The sequence below is a fragment of the Macaca fascicularis genome, chromosome 10 (genome assembly GCF_037993035.2).
Source record: "Macaca fascicularis isolate 582-1 chromosome 10, T2T-MFA8v1.1".
Lineage (NCBI taxonomy): Eukaryota > Metazoa > Chordata > Mammalia > Primates > Cercopithecidae > Macaca > Macaca fascicularis.
In genome coordinates, this window is record NC_088384.1 from 62,226,524 (window position 1) to 62,249,254 (window position 22,731).

Here is a 22,731-nt window from a genome sequence, read left to right on the forward strand (position 1 = left end):
ATTATAAACTAAATTTCTCCACAAATTTGTTTGGCCTATGCCTGGGAATGAACAAGGGCAGATTGGAGGTTAGAAGATGGAGTTGGATCAGGTCAGGTTTTTTTTCACTGTCGTAATTTTCCTATGTCATATTTTTCTTATTGTCATAATTTTTGCAAAGACAACACCCATCATTACTTATTTGCTGACTTGTTTATTGGTGAATTCTTTTTTCCACTACTGAAATGAAGCTCCATGAGAACAAATAAGTTGGTCTGTCCTGCTCCCTGCTGCGTGCCCGGCACTCTGTCTGGAACATGGTAGGTGCCTGTAGCATACACTGGCAGTGCTAATGTCCCTTGCCTGCCTCTGCCGTCAGCTCTCTGGTTGTTGTGGAAAGTTCCCCTAAATGCTGCCACCTCAAGCATCTTGTTGCTGTCCTCTTTAAGGCTTATCTTACGACTTTCTCCGGAAGCCTTGGGAGCAGGCACAGCCTGGAATTCAGGGAAATTTAACATCCCCGGGGTAACTGCAGGGCAGTTTGGCTGGCCTTGGACAGACCCAGTCCCTCTTTTTCCATGTAGTTCTCAGGAATAGCTGTAGAATGTGCTGGGATTGCAACATTGTGCGATAAGGGAGAGCTGGCCGAACAGCCCAAGGTCAGTTCCAGTCTCCTGCTGAAAATAGGATGTCCTTCAACACAGCCCAGCAAATCACATTACCCTGGGATGTTAAACCCAGGGCAGGCTGCTCTCTGGCATCCCTCATCTGTGGTGAAAGTGGGGCTTGCTCAGTTGAGACTCCATTTGCCCTGAGCAGATTTCCTGAGCCTTGGGCGACCAGCTTGCAATGAATGCTCCTCTTGTCCCTTGCTGCCTGTCTGTAAGTAATAAATTTGCTTCATATAACTTAATTGAGTATGACTGTGTTCTCTCTCACTGGACACAGACATGTTGGTAACCAGTGCACAGTGAACCTGCTTCACAGCAACCCTTAACTAACTTGGGGATATATGCCTCAGCCTTCTGTCCCCAGAGGACCAATTCTGAGTCCTCAGTAGAAGTGAGCCTCAGTGACCCTCAGTGGTGATCAGCTCAATAATGCCCCCTTGGGTGGTCCTCTGATCTTCCTCGGTGCTGCTCTCGCGTGCGCGCTCTCGCGCTCTCTCTCTCTCTCACTCTCTCTCTCTCTCTGCTGCTTCTGGGAATCACCTCCCAGGTCAACTACCTGCATCTAAGCTCTTGACTCAAATTGCCTTTGGGTAAACTCAAGTCAGTATTCAAAATATTTGTTGAAGAAATGGATCGATTGATGAGGGTGCTTCTGATGTTTTCACTTGTCAGCCAGAAGCAGCTCAGCCCTGCAGGCAGAAGGTGAAGGAAGCCAATTGGCACCCGCCCTAGGAATGCAGGAGAGGTAACTGAGACATGAGCTTCAGCAGAACATGTATGCAAGTATTCTGACAGCAGGGAGGAGTGCCTGGCCCTGCTTTTTGGGGGCGAGAATGTTTTAGAAGAGGTTGATGAGTTATCAAGCTGCCTCAATTTACCTAACTTGAGTAATAGCGGAGGAAGCCCACTTTTGTGTATGACTTGCTCACATGTGCCCACCTACTCACAAAAGTCCAGGAGGACAGCTGCAAAGCTGTCTGCTCAGTGAAGGAACAGAACGTGGACTGCGCAGTGTCTCTGTAGCAGAGGCTGCCAGGCCTCCTGCCCATGTCTATCCCACTGTGTGCTCCCATGACTCTCCACAGCAGGGCCTTCTTTTGGCAGAGGAAGTGCCAGGAGGTAACGCTTCTGAGAGCGGCCCTCAGCCCATGTCAGTTGCAAAGACCCTGGCTCCCTTTCTGCTCAGGACAACTCTCTGGCATGTCTACGTGGAATTGAGCACAGTGGTCCCGAGTGGTAACCCATACTGGCTTTCCTTCTTTCCCTGTCTCACTGCCCCACTCCTCTACTGGTTTTTCCTGGTGTCACCTCCTAAATAGACTACTTGCACTCAAATCGTTCTTTAGAATTTGTTTTGGAAGAATTCAACCTAAGATACCATCACTCATAGGTCATTTAGTTAATAATATCAAACAAAACATCTTGGCCACTGCTCTGATTTCTTCCTCTGAAATCTATAACCACAAATCACTGCTTTCTCTACCACATATTTTTCCTATAACTCAACAAAAAAGTAAGTAAGATCTTCCCTGCTCATGACTAGCCTTCTATTTTCCAAAATCTACTACACACAGGAAAAAATGTGAGGGAAACCCTACTCTTCCCCAAGAGAACTTGGCATTTATGATTCCTGCCTGCCACATGGGCCATTGTGTGGTCTCTTTTAGCTTCCCGATGGATGATCCAACAGACGTCACCTTGCACTGTAGTGACAGTCTTGTTGGGACCACATGAAGTGCAGCCGTAACACAGGTAATAATGTTCTGGGCAATTGGTCGACTGTCCTGGTTGTGGGGGGACTGGTGTGAACAGATTGTCCCATTTAGAGTAGCTGTTAATGGACTCTCTTCTCTCCACGAGGGCCTTTAGCATTTTACATTGTATAGGTTGTCATCTACCAGATTAAGAAAATTTCCTTCTATTTCTAGTTTAAGAGTTTTGAAAAATCATTAATGAATGTTCAATTTTATTTTGTGCATTTCCTTCATCTATACATGATATTATTATTTTTTTCCACTAATTTTCTTTTTTGTATGAGACAGAGTTTTGCTCTGTCACCCAGGCTGGAGTGCAGTGGCATGATCTCGACTCACTGCAACCTCCACCTTCCTGGTTCAGGCAATTCCCCTGTCTCAGTCTCCCAAGTAGCTGGGATTACAGGCACACACCAGCACGCCCAGCTAATTCTTTTGTATTTTTAGTAGAGACGGGGTTTCACCATGTTGGCCAGACTGGTCTCGAACTCCTGACCTCAGGCAATCCACCTGCCTCAGCCTTCCAAAGTGCTGGGATTACCGGCGTGAGCCACCACACCTGGCCCACTAATTTGTTAATATGATAAATTCCAATGTTGAATCATTCCTGCATTCCCAATATAAAGCATACTTTTAAAATACATTGCTGAATTTGACTTGCTAACATTGTGTTTAGGTTCTTTGCTCCTACATTCACAAAAAGATTGGCTTCTAATGTTCTTTCTAATATAGTACTTGTTTAGAAACTATCAAAATTAAATTCGCCTTACAGAATGAGTTGGAGATTTTCTGCTTTTAAATCTTCTAAATGTGTTTAGGTTTTTAGTTTCTATTTCTTGAATATTTGATGGAATATTTCTGTTTTCTGTATGAAATATTTTAAACTGCTGATTCCATTTCTAAGCAAGCTTTCTCCTTTTCCAGGCAGTGTTGGCATTTTTCTAAAGGAATCATCCCATTTCACCTAAGTTTTCAGTGTTATTGGTATAACATTATTCACATCTTCTTAGTATTTGCAGCGATAGCCTCCATTTCACTCATAATTAATTTGTAAGTTTCCCTTTTTTCCTTGGTCAGCATCTCCAGAAATGCCTAAGTTTTATTACTTCTCTTCCCCAAGAGCTGACTTTTGGCTTTGTGGAACTCCTCTGTATCTTTGTTTAATATTTTTAAATTTATTTCATCTTTAGTATTTCTTTCTTTGTACTTAAAGAGTGTATTTTTAAAAAAGGTTTCTAGTTTAAGCTAAACACTTATTAATTTTTAGCCTATCTTCTTTTTTTAAATTAAAGACTAAAACTTTAGTATTCTTACTTAAAAGAAATGAAGCAAAAGAAGTTACAAGAGAACTTATGTCTAACCAAGAGGCAGGTGGATGAGTGGGAAGGGAGAGCTCTTCTGCTCTGCTCACTGCCATGGTGCACATCACTGGTGGAGAGGAGGTCATGCTGTGAGAAAAAAACTCACCCATCCAAACCCAAAGTTTGGGCTTAGAGACCCGGAGAACAGTGGAAGTGAGACTTTAATGACAGTCTTGCAAGATCGAGTGTCTAATGGGCAGACACACCTAGCAGTTTCAAAAGCAATTTATCCCCTAGTGCGCAGGTCCCTCCCTTGGTTCCTCATAGGCTGAGTACGATGGGGTCACAGTCTTCCTGGACATTGCCTGTTGATTGTTGGGTAGGGGTTTTAGGCGTTTTCTTTAGGATTGTTCTGCTGCATTTTGTTGTAGCCACAATACATTGCAATCCTAGTTAGCTCAGGGCCTGTTCAAGTACTTGACTTATGACCTAAGTATCTGGGCAGGCTGTTAAGAACAGACAAAGTAAGCTATTTTGCAAGCTAGTAAACTTTCATCTTAGACTAACTTCTTTGGTTTGGTTGAGGGCAACTAAGGCAATGGGGTAGGGGGGAGGGTGGGGAGGCGGCAAGCAGACATTGGCTATCCAAGCAGGGGCCTAGTGCATCCTGTTTCTTCTGTAGTTTGCTGACCTAAACCAATTCAAGGCACCTTGTCTTGGAAATGGACCGCTGTATGTATTATTTCCTTCATGCTCAGTACAGATAGCTCTCTCGGGGTTATTTTTAACATTCGAGGGGTGAAAAAACAAACCCTGCCTGCAGCCAATTCCATTATCTAAGGAATTCAAGTAAAATGGTGTTTTGTTTTGTTGAGAAAGGGGATTGCTAAGCGTTCAAAAAAATAAAGTCCAAATAGCACTGTGTCATCAAGCATTTGCCTTTTTAAAAAATGTATATATATTTTGCAGCCCAGCGCCTCACCATCAGGAAGGGTGTTTCTGATGCCTGATAAAGCCCCTTTGGTGAAGGGCACCAGGGCACAGCTGTCCATGACAAAGTGAGGGTTAGTAACTGCAGCGAGGGAGCCAGATCAGAGGCCTCCTGTCTTCAGCACAGGATAGACAGGATTGCAGAGAAGGGAGGAGTTCAGGTGAAGTTTAAAATGAAGCCTTTTCTGACAGGCTGAAAGCAGGGCTGTGGGTCACATGGCAACACATCACACTGGGCTGAAAGGCTGACTTGGGGGCACAAGCTCAGGATGAACGTGCCATGTTACATCCGGAAGCCCCTCATCTGAGGCTGTGAGCCAAGGTGAGAGCTCCAGGCTGCTTCTCTCTGGGGAGTGACCTGCATGGCTGAGCATCTGCAGGTGACAGGATTCCAGACAGCAAGGTTTCTCAGGGCGGAGAAGTAGAGAACGAGATTTCTCAGCACAGAGGCCGAGGGAGCTGCCTCAGACTGGCTACCTGTGTCCCTTAGCCCTGCTCCCCTATTACCTGGGGCCTGCCTCTCCTCCCACCCATCTCCTGGCTCCCAGTCTCCCAGGCCCCAGAATGCTTGGGCCAAGGTAGCTAGGTCACCAGAAGACAGTCACCCTTGGTGCACTGGAAACAGTAACACCAGAGTGTCCGATACATGACCCCAGAACTATGATGAGGTCCCCCTCAAAAACCATCCCTACTAGGGAGCCCCAAGCCAGGCTGCCCAGTGGGAGCAATGTGCTGCTGTCTTACCCGAAGTCAACTTTCAGCCTATCTTATAAGAAATGCATTTAGAGCTTTGCATTTCCTATAAGCACCCTTGTAGCTCTGTCCCACACATTTGGCTCTGTTGTATTTTTGTAATTGTCAGTTTGGAACATTTTCTAAAGTCTGCTACTACAATGTTTCTCTGTCCATGTGTTATTTAGAAATATTTTTGCTCTCTCTGTTCCAAGATGGCCAGATAGGAACAGCTGCAGTCTGCAGCTCCCAGCATGATCGATGCAGAAGATGGGTGATTTCTGCATTTCCAACTGAGGTACCTGGTTCATCTCGTTGGGACTGGTTGGACAGTGGATGCAGCCCACAGAGGGCAAGCTGAAGCAGGGTGGCGCATTGCCTCACTTGGGAAAAGCAAGGGGTCAGGGGACTTCCCTTTCCTAGCCAAGGGAAGCCGTGACAGACTGTACCTGGAAAAATGGGACACTCTTGCCCAAATACTGTGCTTTTCCAATGGTCTTAGCAAACGGCACACCAGGAGATTATATCCCGCACCTGGCTTGGTGGATCCCATGCTTATGGAGCCTTGCTCACTTCTAGTGCAGCAGTCTGAGATCGACCTGTGAGACAGTAGCCTGGCAGGCAGGGGTCGTCTGCCATTGCTGATGCTTGAGTAGGTAAACAAAAGTGGCTGGGGAAGCTTGAACTGGGTGGAGCCCACCACAGCTTAGCAAGGCCTACTGCCTCTGTAGTCTTCACTACTGGGGGTAGGGCATAGCTGAACAAAAGGCAGCAGAAACTTCTGCAGACTTAAACGTCCCTGTCTGACAGCTCTGAAGAGAGCAGTGGTTCTCTCAGCATGGTGTTTGAACCCCAAGAATGGACAGACTGCCTCCTCAAATGGGTCCCTGACCCCCATGTAGCCTGACTGGGAGACACCTCCTAGTAGGGGCCAACTGACATCTCATACAGTCAGATGCCCCTCTGGGATGAAGCTTCCAGAGGAAGGATCAGGCAGCAATATTTACTGTTCTGCAATATTTGCTATTCTACAGCCTTTGCTGGTGATACCCAGGCAAACAGGATCTGAAGTGGACCTCCAGCAAACTCCGATAGACCTGCAGCTGAGGGACCTGACTGTTAGAAGGAAAACTAACAAACAGAAAGGAATAGCATCAACATCAACAAAAAGGGCATCTACCCCAAAACCCCATCTGTAGGTCACCAGCATCAAAGACCAAAGGTAGATAAAACTACAAAGATGGGGAGAAATCAGAGCAGAAAAGCTGAAAATTCTAAAAATCAGAGCACCTTTTCTCCTCCAAAGGATTGCAGCTCTTTGCCAGCAATGGAACAAAGCTGGACAGAGAATGATTTTGATGAGCTGAAGGCTTCAGAAGGTTTGTAACAACAAACTTCTCCAAACTAAAGGAGGATGTTGGAATCCATCTCAAGGAAGCTAAAAACCTTGAAAAAAGATTAGACAAGTGGCTAACTAGAATAAACAGGTAGAGAAGTTCTTAAATGACCTCATGGAGCTGAAAACCATGACGCGAGAACTATGTGACGCATGTACAAGCCTCAATAGCTGATTCAATCAAGTGAAAGAAAGGGTATCAGTGATTGAAGATCAAATTAATGAAATAAAGCATGAAGAGAAGTTTAGAGAAAAAAAGAGTAAAAAGAAGTGAACAAAGCCTCCAATAAATATGGGACTATGTGAAAAGACCAAATCTCCATTTGACTAGTGTACCTGAAAGGGACAGGGAGAATGGAACCTAGTTGGAAAACACCCTTCAGGATACTATCCAGGAGAACTTCCCCAACCTAGCAAGGCAGGTCAACATTCAAATTCAGGAAATACAGAGAACACCCCAAAAGAACAGCCTCAAGACACATAATCATCAGATTCACAAAAATTGAAATGAAGGAAAAAATGTTAAGGCCAGCCAGAGAGAAAGGTCAGGTTACCCACAAAGGGAAGCCCATCAGACTAACAGCAGATCTCTCAGCAGAAACTCTCCAAGCCAGAAGAGAGTGGGGGCCAATATTCAACATTCTTAAAAGAACTTTCAACCCAGAATTTCATATCCAGCCAAACTAAGCTTCCTAAGTGAAGGAGAAATAAAATCCTTTACAGACAAGCTAAGAGATTTTATCACGACCAGGCCTGCCCTACAAGAGCTCCTGAAGGAAGCACTAAACATGGGAAGGAACAACTGGTACCAGCCACTGCAAAATCATGCCAAATTGTAAAGACCGTTGATACTAGGAAGAAACTGTATCAAATAACGGGCAAAATAACCAGCTAACATCATAATGACAGGATCAAATTCACACATAACAATATTAACCTTAAATGTAAATAGGGGAAAATGCCCCAATTAAAAGACACAGACTGGTGAGAGGTGACAATGTGCTAGCAGCCCTCACTCTCACTGCCTCCTCGGCCTCGGCACCCGGTCTGGCAGCGCTTGAGGAGTCCTTCGGCCCACCACGGCACCATGGGAGCCCCTCTCTGGGCTGGCTGAGGCTGCAGCCACCTTCCTCTTTTTGCAGGGAGGTGTGGAGGGAGAGGTGTGGGCAGGAACCGGGGCTGTGCTTGCCAGCCAGTGTGAGTTCCGACGGGCACGGGTGTGGGCTCGGCGGCCCCGCACACGGAGCCGCTGGCCGGCACCTCCGGCCCAGGGCAGTGAGGGGCTTAGCACCTGGGCCAGCAGCTGTGAAGGTTGTGCCGGGTCCCCCAGCAGTGCCGGCCTGCTGGCACCGCACTCAAATCTCAAATTCTCACCAGGCCTTAGCTGCCTCCCCGACGGGCACCGCCCCCTGCTCCGTGGCGCCTGGTCCCTTAGACAGCCCAAGGGCTGAGGAGTGCAGGTGCCGCTCGGGACTGGTGGGCAGCTCCGCCTGCAGCCCTAGTGCAGGATCCACTGGGTGAAGCCGGCTGGGCTCCTGAACTGGATGAGGACTTGGTTAACTTTTATATCTAGCCCGAGGATTGTATGTGCACCAATCAGCACTCTGTATCTAGCTAACCTAGTGGGGACTTGGAGAACTTTTACGTCTAGCACTCTATGTCTAGCTCAAGGATTGTAAACGCACCAATCAGCACTCTGTGTCTAGCTCAGGGTTTGTAAATAGGCCAATCAGTACTCTGTGTCTAGCTCAAGGTTTGTAAATACACAAATCAGTACTCTGTATCTAGCTAACCTAGTGGAGACTTGGAGGACTAGCACTCTGTGACTCTGTATCTAGCTCAAGGATTGTAAACGAACCAATCAGCACTCTGTGTCTAGCTCAGGTTTTGTAAATACACCAATCAGTACTCTGTGTCTAGCTCAAGGTTTGTAAATACACCAACTGGTACTCTGTATCCAGCTAACTAGCACTCTGTGACTCTGTGTCTAGCTCAAGGATTGTAAACGGACCAATCAGCTCTCTGTAAAGTGAACCAATCAGCTCTCTGTAAAATGGACCAATCAGCAGGATGTGGGTGGGGCCAGATAAGGGAATAAAAGCAGGCTGCCCGAGCCAGCAGTGGCAACCCGCTCGGGTACCCTTCCACACTGTGGAAGCTTTGTTCTTTAGCTCTTTGCAATAAATCTTGCTGCTGCTCACTCTTTGGGTCCACGCTGCCTTTATGAGCTGTAACACTCACTGCAAAGGTCTGCAGCTTCACTCCTGAAGCCAGTGAGACCACGAACCCACCAGCAAGAACGAACAACTCCAGACGCGCTGCCTTTGAGAGCTGTAACACTCACCACGAAGGTCTGCAGCTTCACTCCTGACATCGAGACCGTGAACCCACCAGAAGGAAGAAGCTCCAGACACATCTGAAAGTCTGAAGGAACAAACTCCGGACACACCATCTTTAAGAACCGTAACACCGCGAGGGTCGGTGGCTTCATTCTTGAAGTCAGTGAGACCAAGAACCCACCAATTCTGTACACACTGGCACATTGGATAAAGAGTCAAGAGCTATTAGTGTGCTGTATTCAGGAGACCTATCTCATGTGCAGAGACACACATAGGCTCAAAATAAAGGGATGGAGGAAGATCCAGCAAGCAAATGGAAAGCAAAAACAAAACAAAACAACAAAAAAGTAGGGATTGCAATCCTAGTCTCTGATAAAACAGACTTTAAACCAACAAAGATCAAAAGAGACAAGACCATTACATAATAGTAAGGGGATCAATTCAACAAGAAGAGCTAACTATCCTAAATATATATGCACCCAATATAGGAGCACCCAGATTCATAAAGCAAGTCCTTAGAGACCTACAAAGAGGCTTAGACTCCCACACAATACTGGGAGACTTTAACACCCCACTGTCAATATTAGATCAATGAGACAGAATGTTAACAGGGATATCCAGGACTTGAACTCAGCTCTGCACCAAGCACACCTAATAGACATCTACAGAACTCTCCACCCCAAATCAACAAAATGTACATTCTTCTCAACACCACATAGCACTTATTCCAAAATTGACCACATAGTTGGAAATAAAGCACTCCTCAGCAAATGTAAAAGAACAGAAGCCACAATAAACTATCAGACCACAGTGCAATCACATTAGAACTCAGGATTAAGAAACTCACTCAAACCTGCACAACTACATGGAAACTGAACAACCTGCTCCTGAATGACTACTGGGTACATAACGAAATGAAGGCAGAAATAAAGATGTTCTTTGAAACCAATGAGAACAGAGACACAACGTACCAGAATCTCTGGGACACATTTAAAGCAGTGTGTAGAGGGAAATTTATAGCACTAAATGCCCACAAGAGAAAGCAGGAAATACCTAAAATTGACACCCTAACATCACAATTAAAAGAACTAGAGAAGCAAGAGCAAATACATTCAAAAGTTAGCAGAAGGCAAGAAATAACTAAGATCAGAGCAGAACTGAAGGAGATAGAGACACAAAAACCCTTCAAAAAATCAATGACTCCAGGAGCTGGTTTTTTGAAAAGATCAACAAAATTGATAGACCAGTAGCAAGACTAATAAAGAAGAAAAGAGAGAAGAATCAAATAGACGCAATAAAAAAAGATAAAGGGGATATCACCACCAATCCCACAGAAATACAAACTACCATCGGAGAATACTGTAAACACCTCTATGCAAATAAACTAGAAAATCTACAAGAAATGGATAAATTCCTGGATACGTACACCCTCCCAATACTAAACCTGGAAGAAGTTGAATCTCTGAGTAGACCAATAGTAGGCTCTGAAATTGAGGCAATAATTAATAGCCTACCAGCCAAAAAAAGTCCAGGACCAGATGGATTCACAGCTGAATTCTACCAGAGGTACAAAGAGGAGCTGGTACCATTCCTTCTGAAACTTTTCCAATCAATAGAAAAAGAGGGAATCCTCCCTAACTCATTTTATGAGTCCAGCATCATCCTGATACCAAAACCTGGCAGAGACACAACAAAAAAAGGGAATTTTAGACCATTATCCCTGATGAACATCGATGTGAAAATCGTCAATGAAATACTGGCAAACCAAATCCAGCAGCACATCAAAAAGCTTATCCTCCATGATCAACTTGGCTTCATACCTGGAATGCAAGGCTGGTTCAACATATGCAAATCAATAAACTTAATCCATCACATAAACAGAACCAATGACAAAAACCACATGATTATCTCAATAGATGCAGAAAAGGCCTTCGACAAAATTCAACAGCCCTTCATGCCAAAAACTCTCAATAAACTAGGTATTGATGGGACGTATCTCAAAATAATAAGAGCTATTTATGACAAACCCACAGCCAATATCATACTGAATGGGCAAAAATTGCAAGCATTCCCTTTGAAAACTGGCACAAGATAGGGATGCCCTCTCACCATTCCTATTCAACATAGTGCTGGAATTTCTGGCCAGGGCAATCAGGCAAGAGAAAGAAATAAAGGGTATTCAATTAGGAAAAGAAGAAGTCAAATTGTCCCTGTTTGCAGATGGCATGATTGTATATTTAGAAAACCCCATCATGTCAGCCCAAAATCTCCTTAAGCTGATAAGCAACTTCAGCAAAGTCTCAGGATACAAAATCAATGTGCAAAAATCATGAGCATTCCTATACACCAATAACAGACAGAGAGCCAAATCATGAGTGAACTCCCATTCACAATTGCTACAAAGAGAATAAAACATCTAGGAATCCAACTTTCAAGGGATGTGAAGGGCCTCTTCAAGGAGAACTACAAACCACTGCTCAAGGAAATAAAAGAGGACCCAAACAAATGGAAAAACATTCCATGCTCATGGATAGGAAGAATCAATACCATGAAAATGGCCATACTGCCCAAGATAATTTATAGATTCAATGCCATCCCCATCAAGCTACCAATGACTTTCTTCACATAATTGGAAAAAAACTGCTTTAAAGTTCATATGGAACCAAAAAAGAGCCTGCATAGCCAAGACTATCCTAAGCAAAAAGAATGAAGCTGGAGGCATCACTCTACGTGACTTCAAACTATACTACAGGGCTGCAATAACCAAAACAGCATGGAACTTGTACCAAAACAGAGATATAGACCAATGGAACAGAGCAGAGCCCTCAGAAATAACACCACACATCTACAGCCATCTGATCTTTGACAAACCTGACAAAAACAAGAAATGGAGAAAGGAGTCCCTATTTAATAAATGGTGCTGGGTGAACTGGCTAGCCATATGTAGAAAGCTGAAACTGGGTCTCTTCCTTAGACCTGATACAAAAAATTAATTCAAGATGGATTAAAGACTTAAATGTTAGACCTAAAACCATAAAAATCCTGGAAGAAAATCTAGGGAATACCACTCAGGACATAGGCATGGGCAAAGTACTTCAAGACTAAAACACCAAAAGCAATGCAACAAAAGCCAAAATAGACAAATGGGATCTAATTAAACTAAAGATCTTCTGCACAGCAAAAGAAACTACCATCAGAGTGAGCAGGCAACCTACAGAATGGAAGAAAATTTTTGCAATCTACCCTTCTGACAAAGGGCTAACATCCAGAATCTACAAATAACTTAAACAAATTTACAAGAAAAAAATAACAACAACCTCATTGAAAAGTGGGCAAAGGATATGAATAGATACTTCTCAAAAGAAGACATTTATGCAGCCAACAGACAGAAGAAAAAATGCTCATCATCACTGGCCATCAGAGAAATGCAAATCAAAACCACAATGAGATACCATCTCACACCAGTTAGAGTGGCGATCATTAAAAAGTCAGGAAACAACAGATGCTGGAGAGGATGTGGAGAAATAGGAACGCTTTTACACTGTTGGTGGGACTGTAAGTTAGTTCATCCATTGTGGAAGACAGTGTGGTGATTCCTCAAGGATCTAGAACTAGAAATACCATTTGACTCAGCGATCCCATTACTGGGTGTATACCCAAAGGATTATAAATCATGCTACTATAAAGACACATGCACATTTATGTTTATTGTGGCACTATTCATAATAGCAAAGACTTGGATCCAATCCAAATGTCCATCAATGTTAGACTGGATTATATACACCACGGAATACTATGCAACCATAAAAAAGGATGAGTTCATGTCCTTTGCAGGGACATTGATGAAGCTGGAAACCATCATTCTGGGCAAACTATTGCAAGGACAGAAAACCAAACACTACATATTCTCACTTATAGGTGGGAAGTGAACAATGAGAACATGTGGATACAGGGCAGGCAACATCACACACTGGGGCCTGTCGTGGGGTGGTAGTGTGGGGGCAGGGAGAGGGATAGCATTAGGAGAAATACCTAATGTAAATGATGAGTTAATGGGTGCAGCAAACCAACATGGCACGTGTATACCTATGTAACAAAACTGCACGTTGTGCTCATGTACCCTATAACTTAAAGTATTAAAAGAAAAACTTGCTCTATCATAGTTGTATGTATTTTTGAGGTACATGTGACACTTTTATACATATGTATAACTGGGATATACATCACCTCAAACATTTAAGGACAATTTTTGAAGACAGAGGATTTCACAGTACGAGTTAGGAAGCACCTCTGCCTGTGGTCATGTCCCCTCTCTCATAAGTAATTTTTCACAGCTTCTTTCCTTTTATTCTGTTTAGTAACTGGGGTGCTTCTTAGTGTGAGTACAAAGGGAGGTGGGGGTCAGGACCAACATGCACATACAGGTATGTCCTCAGTGTCTGCGTCTCAGGTAGCACTTTTCCAAAATGACATTCAAATAATTGTGAGGTTAAAATTCTATATATTTTTTTTTGTTTCTAGGATTTTAAACCCTAAATTTGGCCTACTATCAAGTTCATGACCATAAATGGAACTTGTATGTCATAGAGATTAGCAAGTTAGTGGTTTCTTTGATTTATGTCCTATGAATCAGTATTTTTTTTAGATTGCTAATAAAATTAAAAAAAATAAAGAAACGTTTTTAAATTTTTGAATTAATTTCTAAATTTACCTTTTAATCAGTGAATTCTCACTTGATTGAGCTGTGGCCAGGGAGTGTCATCTCTGATAGCCACTCTGTGGAGGTTGTCGACATGAGCTTTGTATCCCTCTTTGTGACTTTTTGTAAGTTTTCCATGGCACTGGAGAAGAATGTGTGTGCTTCAGTTGCTGGGTGAATAAAATGTCCCTAATATGCTGCTTGTGAAGTGCATATTAATTAGGATAAGGCTGAAGTGCCCAAACAAAGAGACCCAATGCAGGTCTGAAGCCCATTGCATGTGATTGCTCCCCACGGCACTGACCCACGGCCGCAGGGCTGGGTGGGTGCCGCTCCACATGGCCAGCCAGCCTAGGACCCAGGCCGTGGGTTCGGCCGCCTTCACCGTGTGGTGTCCCGGGCTGTCCTCTGAGCATCTCTGCTCCAGGAGAGTGGGAGCGTGTCTTCCTCACTGTTTTTCCTCCAGACAGTGCCCAGCACACAGGAAGCTTTCAGTAAGTATTTGTTAAGAACACGAATCAATGAATGAAGAAAAGATGGCCCCTTAGTCATCATAGCAGCAACATTTAATAAATGCCTTTTTTTAAGTTAAACATTTTTTTTCAATTAGCAGGACATCGTATGCCTCAACATTTAAAAGATACAAAATAACATCATCACCATCATCATCATCACTATTATTTTGGTAGATTTCTCAGCCTGCCAGTTCCCTTTCCCAGAGGCATCTGCTGTTAACAGCTTATTTGTGTTCTCCAGATGTACTTCATACATATACAAGCATACGTGCATATGTGCAGACTGGTTTCCAAAAAGTTTTTCTATCACAGTAAAATGGTTCAACTTCAACCTCATTTATTCCATTATTTCTGAATTCACGTGGAGAATGTATTTGGTGTAATTTATTGAGAGGACATTAGGCGGCAGTATAGTATCACAAGGAGGAGGCTGGGGCTGTCTACACATTTTTTTTGGCCTGGCACCATGGCTCACACCTGTAATTCCAGCACTTTGGGAGGCCGAGGAGGAGGTTTGCTTGAGCCTAGGAGTTCAAGACCAAGCCTGATCAACATAGCAAGACCTCTAGCTACTGGAGAGTCTGAGGCTAGAGAAGCTGCAGTGAGCTGTGATTGCACCACTGCACTCCAAAGGAAGAGAGAGGTGTTGTGTGGCTATTACATATCTTGCCATATATTTCCAAGTTTTGCTATTATAAATGATGACTCAATCCCTTGAGTCATAAGTCATAATGCCTTGAGCCTGAGTCAGGAGGGAACTGGATGCTTATACACTGGGTCCTGTCAGTTATTGTTGAGTGTTTTTCCCTCTGCATATCTGACCTGCTGCACACTGAAGTTCTTGAAAGAGCCTTTGGGCCCAGAGATGAGATATAGGCAGTTAGATCTTACTGGAGTTGGTGCTGGAAAGCAAGGGTCTGAGGGCCATTGGGGGAGGGTCACTGACACCCTAGCTCTTGGAATCTTAGAGTTTTGGAACAGAAAGGTAGCTCAGAGCTATTCTAGTCTACTCCCTCCCTACTCTCGTGGAGGTGGGATGTGTTTCCCTGAGTACTGCACTCCCATCGTGAAGAGGAGGCTCAGACAAGAAAACATTTTGCAGGCCCCATTTTCCTCCCAAGTTCTGTCAAGAGTGAGAGATTGTGCCTTGTCATATGTGCATTTTTAAGGTAAGTTTGGAAGCCTCTCACTTATGAATTAAAAACAGAAAAGTCATTATTATAATACATACATATATTTTATGTATATGTGTGTGTGTGTGTGTGTGTGTGTATATATGTGTGTATATATATATATATTTTTTTTTCCTCAGAGACCAGGTCTTGCTCTGTTGCCCAGGCTGGAGTGCAATGTTGCCATCATGGCTGAATGCCTTGCACATATCTTGCCTTCTCACCTTTTCAGGCAAGCCCACACTCATCTCAAAGAAAATACTTTGAAGGTCATATTAAACAGGGTCTTTCTGCTCTTACTACTTCTCCGTGTCATTTGTCTTTTTTCCACACACATTCCTTTTCCTCCTCTGCATTCCTGCGGTTGTTCTCATTTCACTAGTTGGTACAGAGCACCCCATCCTGCCCTTATCTGTGGGGAGCTCTCCAGCCACTCCTGCTGGAATGGGCACATTCTACAAAGGCCTGGGCCTGGACCTCGGGTCCCTTTGCCTCCCTATGCTTGGCACAGTGACTGGCAAATCCAGATCTCATTCATGTTGGATAAAATAACTTGCCTGCCAATATTTTAGACCTCCTGAGTGTTACAAATACGCAACGGCCCCAGAAATCAAGCATCTGTCTGCTGAGCAGTTAAGCAACAAGACTATCTATAATCATAGACTGTGCGGGGCCAATGGCAATTGCTCCAGAGTTTAATAACTACAGCTATTAATTGGGCCTGGCCCTCTCCCTCTGGAGAGTCAGTCTTCTTCCTAAGCTCCTACACTCTCCTACACAGCCACAGTGCCCTCATCGAAACCAGAAACTTAGCACTGACACAACACTGCCATGCAGTCCACGCATCCGAAGTTTCACCGACTGTACCAGTCCAGTCTTTCAGAGCAAAAACAAAGCAGAACCAAAAATGTCTTTCCTTTTCCCTCTTCCTTTCTGCCCTAGGACTGCCTCCTGGATCACGCACTGCATTTAGTTGTCCACAATATGGAAGAGTTCATTGGGCTTTCTGTATTCGTCACGGCCTTGCCATTTTTGAAGAGTACGAGCCAGTTACTTTGTAGAAGCCCTCTCAGTTTGAGCCTGTTTGATGTTTATTCATGATTAAATACAGATTATACATTTTTGGTAATAATGCCACAGAAGTGATGTATCTTGTCAGGAGGCCTGTGATGTCAATATGTCTCCTTGTTGGTGATGTTAACTTTGATCACTTATTTAAGACAGTGTCTGCCAGGTTTCTTGACTTTGGTACATGCACCATTTAAATCAGTTCGTGAGATAATTATTATTATCTTCATTTTACAGATGAGGAGACTGAGGCAAAAAGACTTGCCGTGGCTGGACACTGTCTCACGCCTATAATTCCAGGAGGCCAAGGCAGGCAGATCGCCTGAGCTCAGGAGTTTGATACCAGTCTGGACAACATGGTGAAACCCTTTCTCCACCAAAAATATGAGAAATTGGCCAGGCGTGGTGGTGCTACTTGGGAGGCTGAGGTCTCTGCTACTTGGGAGGCTGAGGTGGGAGGATTGCTTGAGCCTTGGAAGTCAAGGCTGCAGTGAGCTGAAATCACACAACTGTACTTTAGCGTGGGTGACAGAATGAGACCCTGTCTCAAAAAAAAAAAAAAAAAAAAAAAAAAAAAAGACTTGCTGAAAGTCATGCTCACAAGCCAGGATCCTAACCCAGTGGGCCTGGCTCCAGGCAAGTACTCCTAGTGACTGCATAGGAGGCAGAGTGCTGCAACTGGGCCTGGAGGAGGTTGGCCTTGAAAGAGGGGCAACATGGGTAGACAGAAAGGTCAATGTGGTGCTCCTAAGCCTGGAGTTCCTCTGTCAGTGTCTGCTTGGCCATAGTGTCCCCTGGACCCTGGCATTCCTGCAGGGGTGACTTCTGCTGAGGATGGGCGTGAGATGTGGTTGGCTTGAGGTTACTACAGCTCCGAGGCCCCATTTTGTGTCAAAGTTCCTTGTAACTTTTGAGGGGTCATGATGTGCCCCCAATTTTGAGCTTTGCCACACCTTAGATCATGTATTTTGGAATGTCATGTAGCAAGAGCTGACCCTTGAGCCTCCAGTCCCCTGCTCTTCCCGCATTGCTGACCCCACAGTTTGCCCAGACTGGGGCTGTCCTTGGCTGTGCCCTCCTATTCCTGGCTTCACACAGCTCTGCTCCTGATTTCTGCTCAGTCACGTTTTCTCTGCTTCACAAAAACACTTCTGGATTCACGCTGCCCTGGTTGGGATTTCCCAGACGCGGAGTCTGAGGAAGGAGGGAGCTGGGGTATTTATACACTAGGTCCTGTCAGTCATTGTTGAGTGTGAATCCCTCTGTATGTCTGACCTACTGCATTTGCAGGTTCTGGCATAGAGATGAGATGCTGGTGGTTGGAGCTGATTGAAGTTGGTGCTGGAAAACTAGGGTCCAAAGGCCATAGTGGGGAGAGTCACTGACATCCTAGCTCATGGAATCTTAAAGTTTTGGAGCAGAAAGGGAGCTCAGAGTTATTCTAGCCTACTCCCTCCCTTCTCTCATGGGCCAGGATGTGCTTCTTGAGCACTGCCTTCCCATCATGAAGAGGAGGCTCAGACAGGAGAACATCCTGCAGACCCCATTTTCTCTCCGAATCTGTCAAGAGGGAGAGACCCTGACATAAGTGCATTTTATTAGGTAAGTTTGGAATCTTCTCGTTTATGAATTAAATGCAGAAAAGTTATTATTATAATTGATAGATCTTTTTGTTTGTTTGCTTTGTTTGTTTTGAGATAGGATTTTGCTCTGTCACCCAGGCTGGACCACAGTGGTGGAATCACAGCTCACTACAACCTTGAACTCCTGGACTCAAGGGATCCTCCCACCTCAGCCTCCAAAGTATTAATAGCTAGGACCACAGGCACATGCCACTACTCCTGGCTAATTTTTTTCATTTTTTGTAGATAGGGTCTTGCTGTGTTGCCCAGGCTGGTCTCAAACTCCTGGACTCAAGCAATCTTCCTGCCTCCGTCTCCCAGAGTGACTATAGGTGTGAGCTACCATGCCAGGCCAATATATCTTAACTACTTTACTCACACTCCATTATGAACCCAAATAATATGTTTTTAAAAATACTTAAAATTTAGGAAGAAGGTGACTCTCCTCATATGAAATAAATACCAGCATGCACACACATACACACACACACACACACACACACACTAACATGTGAATAACACGGCTCTTTCAGTAGGACATGTACTTAAATGTGCTCTGCTTCATGTTCTACCACTGTGCTTTAGCAGCTGTTTGATGGTGAGATGAAGCTCAATTTCTCTGAGTTTTACTTTTATCATGTGTAAAATGGGGATTAAAAACAATATCTACTCCATGAGTAGTGAAGAGTAAACAGTGAATGCTAGATGGTATTTTAGGAGAAGGAAGTAGGCTTGTTGTACTAGGCAGCTATTGCCAAAACAGTGCTATATATCAACCAGCCCCAACTCATTGCCCCCTGGAGGTGCACTTCTGGAATGGGGGCATGAAGGGCTCTGCAGACCCTCTCCCAAGCAAAACAACCATCATTGGTGAAAATTATTGAAAAGAAACAGCCACATAAAATCTCTGAAATTCTCCTAAGGGCATCCTGCAAATGGAAAAGCATTTATTCAAGAATATTACTAAATATTGGTAAGAATGGTGGGGTCTGTGGCACTAATCCATGATCTCCTTCCTCTCCCTGCTTGAAGTTTGACTCCAGGTGGATGTGGTCAAGAAGATGGACTCCCTCCCCACCTGAGCTTCTGACTTGGGGAAATGGATTCACCATAGTAGATGGCATCTCACATCTCTCCCCAGCTCGATGTTGCAGAAGTTGTATTACAGACAAGTGTGGCCAAGAGATCCATGGCTCTCTTCTTACACCTATGAGCACCCACTGGAGTGCAGTGGATTAAACATGACAGGGCCCATCTGGGGGCAAGTTTGAGCCTTGCCAGTTTGATATTGGGCGCTAAGTGGAGTGGCTACTATAGCAAATCTGGTGTACGTTGTGCTATAAATTGGTCTTTCTGTATTGTCCTGTCATAAAGACTAGTACCTTAGGATAGAACACAGGCTTAGGACCCCATAAGACTGCTGTACAAGCCAACCCAGCAAACTGGTCAGTTACAAACCTTGCTGTAGGTCTCTGAAAAAAAAAACTGGATAAAGTTTCCCTCTCATCTTGTTTCATGTCCTTGGGAGCTTGACCTTGTAACCATGTGGCAGTACTCAGTACTTTCTCTTGGTCTCCACCATCCAGAGAACAGGAATTTTGGAATTCATGTCATAGTTGGCTCTAAAAATTATCTTAAGCAGTTAAAAGCCATTGAAAGCTCAAAATTGGTTACTCTAGGCCCCTTCTGGGAAGAGCAGTGGAAACTGCCCAATGCTGAAGCTTTGTGGCTAAGGCTTTGTCTGTTTCCAATGGCAGCCTTGGTTCAGGGTTCAATTCCTGGCTTAGGGAATGAGTCACTCCTTGTTTGATATCGATATGACCTTTACCATTTGTTGATTCTCCTCCCCTCCATGAACCATCTTGAATTTTCCTTTCTCTGAGCACCCGGGAGGTTATATTTGGTAAAGTTCAAAAGTCAGAAATACTGGTGATTTGGCATGACTAATGTTGGGTAATAAGAGATTTAAAAGGATTTTTAAAAAGAGCACTATGATTAAAAGTCAGCTTAATTAAAACCGCATATTCAAGCTCTAACAGCCTGGAACTCCTTGAGAAAAATAGGAGGTGCCACAGACCCTGTTTTGGGAAAATCCTCTGTTTTCCTCATGAAACCCCAGGAACTGAAAGTGGATAGATCTCTCTCAAAATCTAAGGCACTGTTCTGTTTTGCATTGTGTCATCCAACATTTTTGACTTCTGGGGATATCAGATATTACTTCACATTGCGAGAGAGATTTGGTGTGTAATGACTAGGTAGGAAATATACTTTTAGGGGTGGCTAATGGCAGTTATGGGAAGATACTCAGCTCTTTGTACGTTTGGATCAGAGAAGCATGCTCTTGGCTACCTAGAAGATATGAAAATGTCCCCATTCCCACAGTGAGAGATAAGACTCTCAGGGGGATGGACTAATCATAGAATGTGCTGATTGTGTTTGGATTGCTTTGCAATGAAACGCATGGTAAAATAATTACACTGTTGTTCTGTAGTGTTTCTCTTTTGGGGATCTAGGATCCAATATGAAAAATGGGACCTTTAATTTTGGGGATTTTTTTTTTTTTTGGCCTTCCAGTTGTGCCCACTTATTAGGCTATAGAAACTGCATGCTTTCCTGGCCCTGTTCCTCCAAGGGCTCTACCCTGAAACCAGTAATCTAAGTAAGAAACTGGCAAATGAAAAACCCTACAACTACTGGATCTTTTGTCTGACTGTGCATTTATATGTGCTGTGTGTGATGTTTATATATGAAAGAGCTCTGATTAATTGGCTTAAAAATACTAAGTGCTTAAATCAAATATTTTGTCAGAAAAATAAAAATTGTAATGACTTTTAGTAGGTTACTGAAGAAACAGTTTTACATGCAAGGTGTGTAAGGAAAGTGAAATGGGTTTTTGGTAAGAGATTATAAGAAGGCAATGGAATATGGGTTTTCTTGGGCCTAGTTTAGATGGCTAAAGGATTATTTTAAGTTAGGTAGGATAAAGTTGAAGGTTTGAACAAGTTGTGGAAAGTTTGTGAAAAATTAATCTTGTAAAAATTCTCTGTATGAACATATTGGCCAAAGTAAAAGGCGTATTACTTAGTTTTTACATAAATTGAACACAACAGGTTTTTCTTAGAGCACTGATCTGTTCTTTCACAAAAATTTGTAAAGGATTATAAAAGGTTTATGAGAATCTTATTTTATGGTCAAATATTAAAATTAGGTAGATTTGTCTATAAGGTTTTCTTAAGAATTGGATTTAACATAAGAGTACACTAATCTAAAGGTGAAATTGGCTTATTTGGTATAAAAGTCATACAGAAACTATTATCAAATATGAAGTGCTGTTTGGCTTTCTTTGGGCTATATTTGTATAAACATATTATTGGTATGTGTTCCAAAATTATGGGAAACTCCTATAATTCCAATATGACTTAGTGTATGTTATTAATAGTTATATTTGTTATGTAAAATTGTTGTATGCCATAGAAGTAACCAAATTCCTTTTTAAAAATTTTATTATACTTTAAGTTCTGGGGTACACGTGCAGAACATGCAGGTTTGTTACATAGGTATACATGTGCCATAGTAGTTTGCTGCACCCATCAACCCATCATCTACACTGGGTATTTCTCCTAATGCTATCCCTCCTCTAGCCCTCCCACCTCTTGACAGACCCCATTGTGTGATGTTCCCCTCCCTAGGTCCATGTGTTCTCATTGTTCAACTCCCACTTATGAGTGAGAACATGCGGTGTTTGGTTTTCTGTTCCTGTGTTAGTTTGCTGAGAATGATGGTTTCCAGCTTAATCCATGTCCTTGCAAAGAACATGAACTCATCCTTTTTCATAATTGCATAGTATTACATGGTGTATATGTGCCACATTTTCTTTATCCAGTCTATCTTTGATGGGCAGTTGGGTTGGTTCCAAGTCTTTGTTATCATGAATAGTGCTGCAATAAACACATGTATGCACATGTCTTTATAGTAGAATGATTTATAATTTTTGGGGTACATACCAAGTGATGGGATTGCTGGGTCAAATGATATTTCTGGTTCTAGATCCTTGAGGAATCACCACACTGTCTTCCACAATGCTTGAACTAATATACATTCCCACCAACAGTTAAAAACATTCCTATTTCTCTACATCCTCTCCAGCATCTGTTGTTTCCTAATTTTTTAATGATCACCATTCTAACTGGAGTGAGATGGTATCTCATTGTGGTTTTGATTTGCATTTCTGTAATGATCAGTGATGATGAGCTTTTTTTCATGTTTGTTGGCTGCATAAATGTCTTCTTTTGAGAAGTATCTGTTCATATCCTTTCCCCACTTTTTGATGAGGTTGTTTGTTTTTTTCTTGTCAATTTGTTTAAATTCCTTTAGATTCTGGATATTAGCCCTTTGCCAGATGGATAGATTGCAAAAAATTTCTCACATTCTGTAAGTTGCCTGTTCACTCTGATGATAGTTTCTTTTGCTGTGCAGAAGTTCTTTAGTTTAAT

General features: G+C 43.3%; 1 long non-coding RNA gene across 2 annotated transcripts; it reads left to right on the forward strand.

Moving 5' to 3' along the window:
* Positions 1-738: 738 nt before the first annotated feature.
* LOC102137064 (uncharacterized) lies at positions 739-22,204 on the forward strand. Of its 2 annotated transcripts, XR_012419060.1 has the most exons (4): positions 739-861; positions 16,854-16,975; positions 18,091-18,218; positions 19,271-22,204. It is a non-coding gene; the product is annotated as an uncharacterized lncRNA (long non-coding RNA). The 2 variants fall into 2 exon arrangements; XR_012419059.1 differs by lacking the exons at positions 16,854-16,975; positions 18,091-18,218; positions 19,271-22,204 and adding exons at positions 5,643-5,725; positions 6,462-10,433.
* Positions 22,205-22,731: the final 527 nt, after the last annotated feature.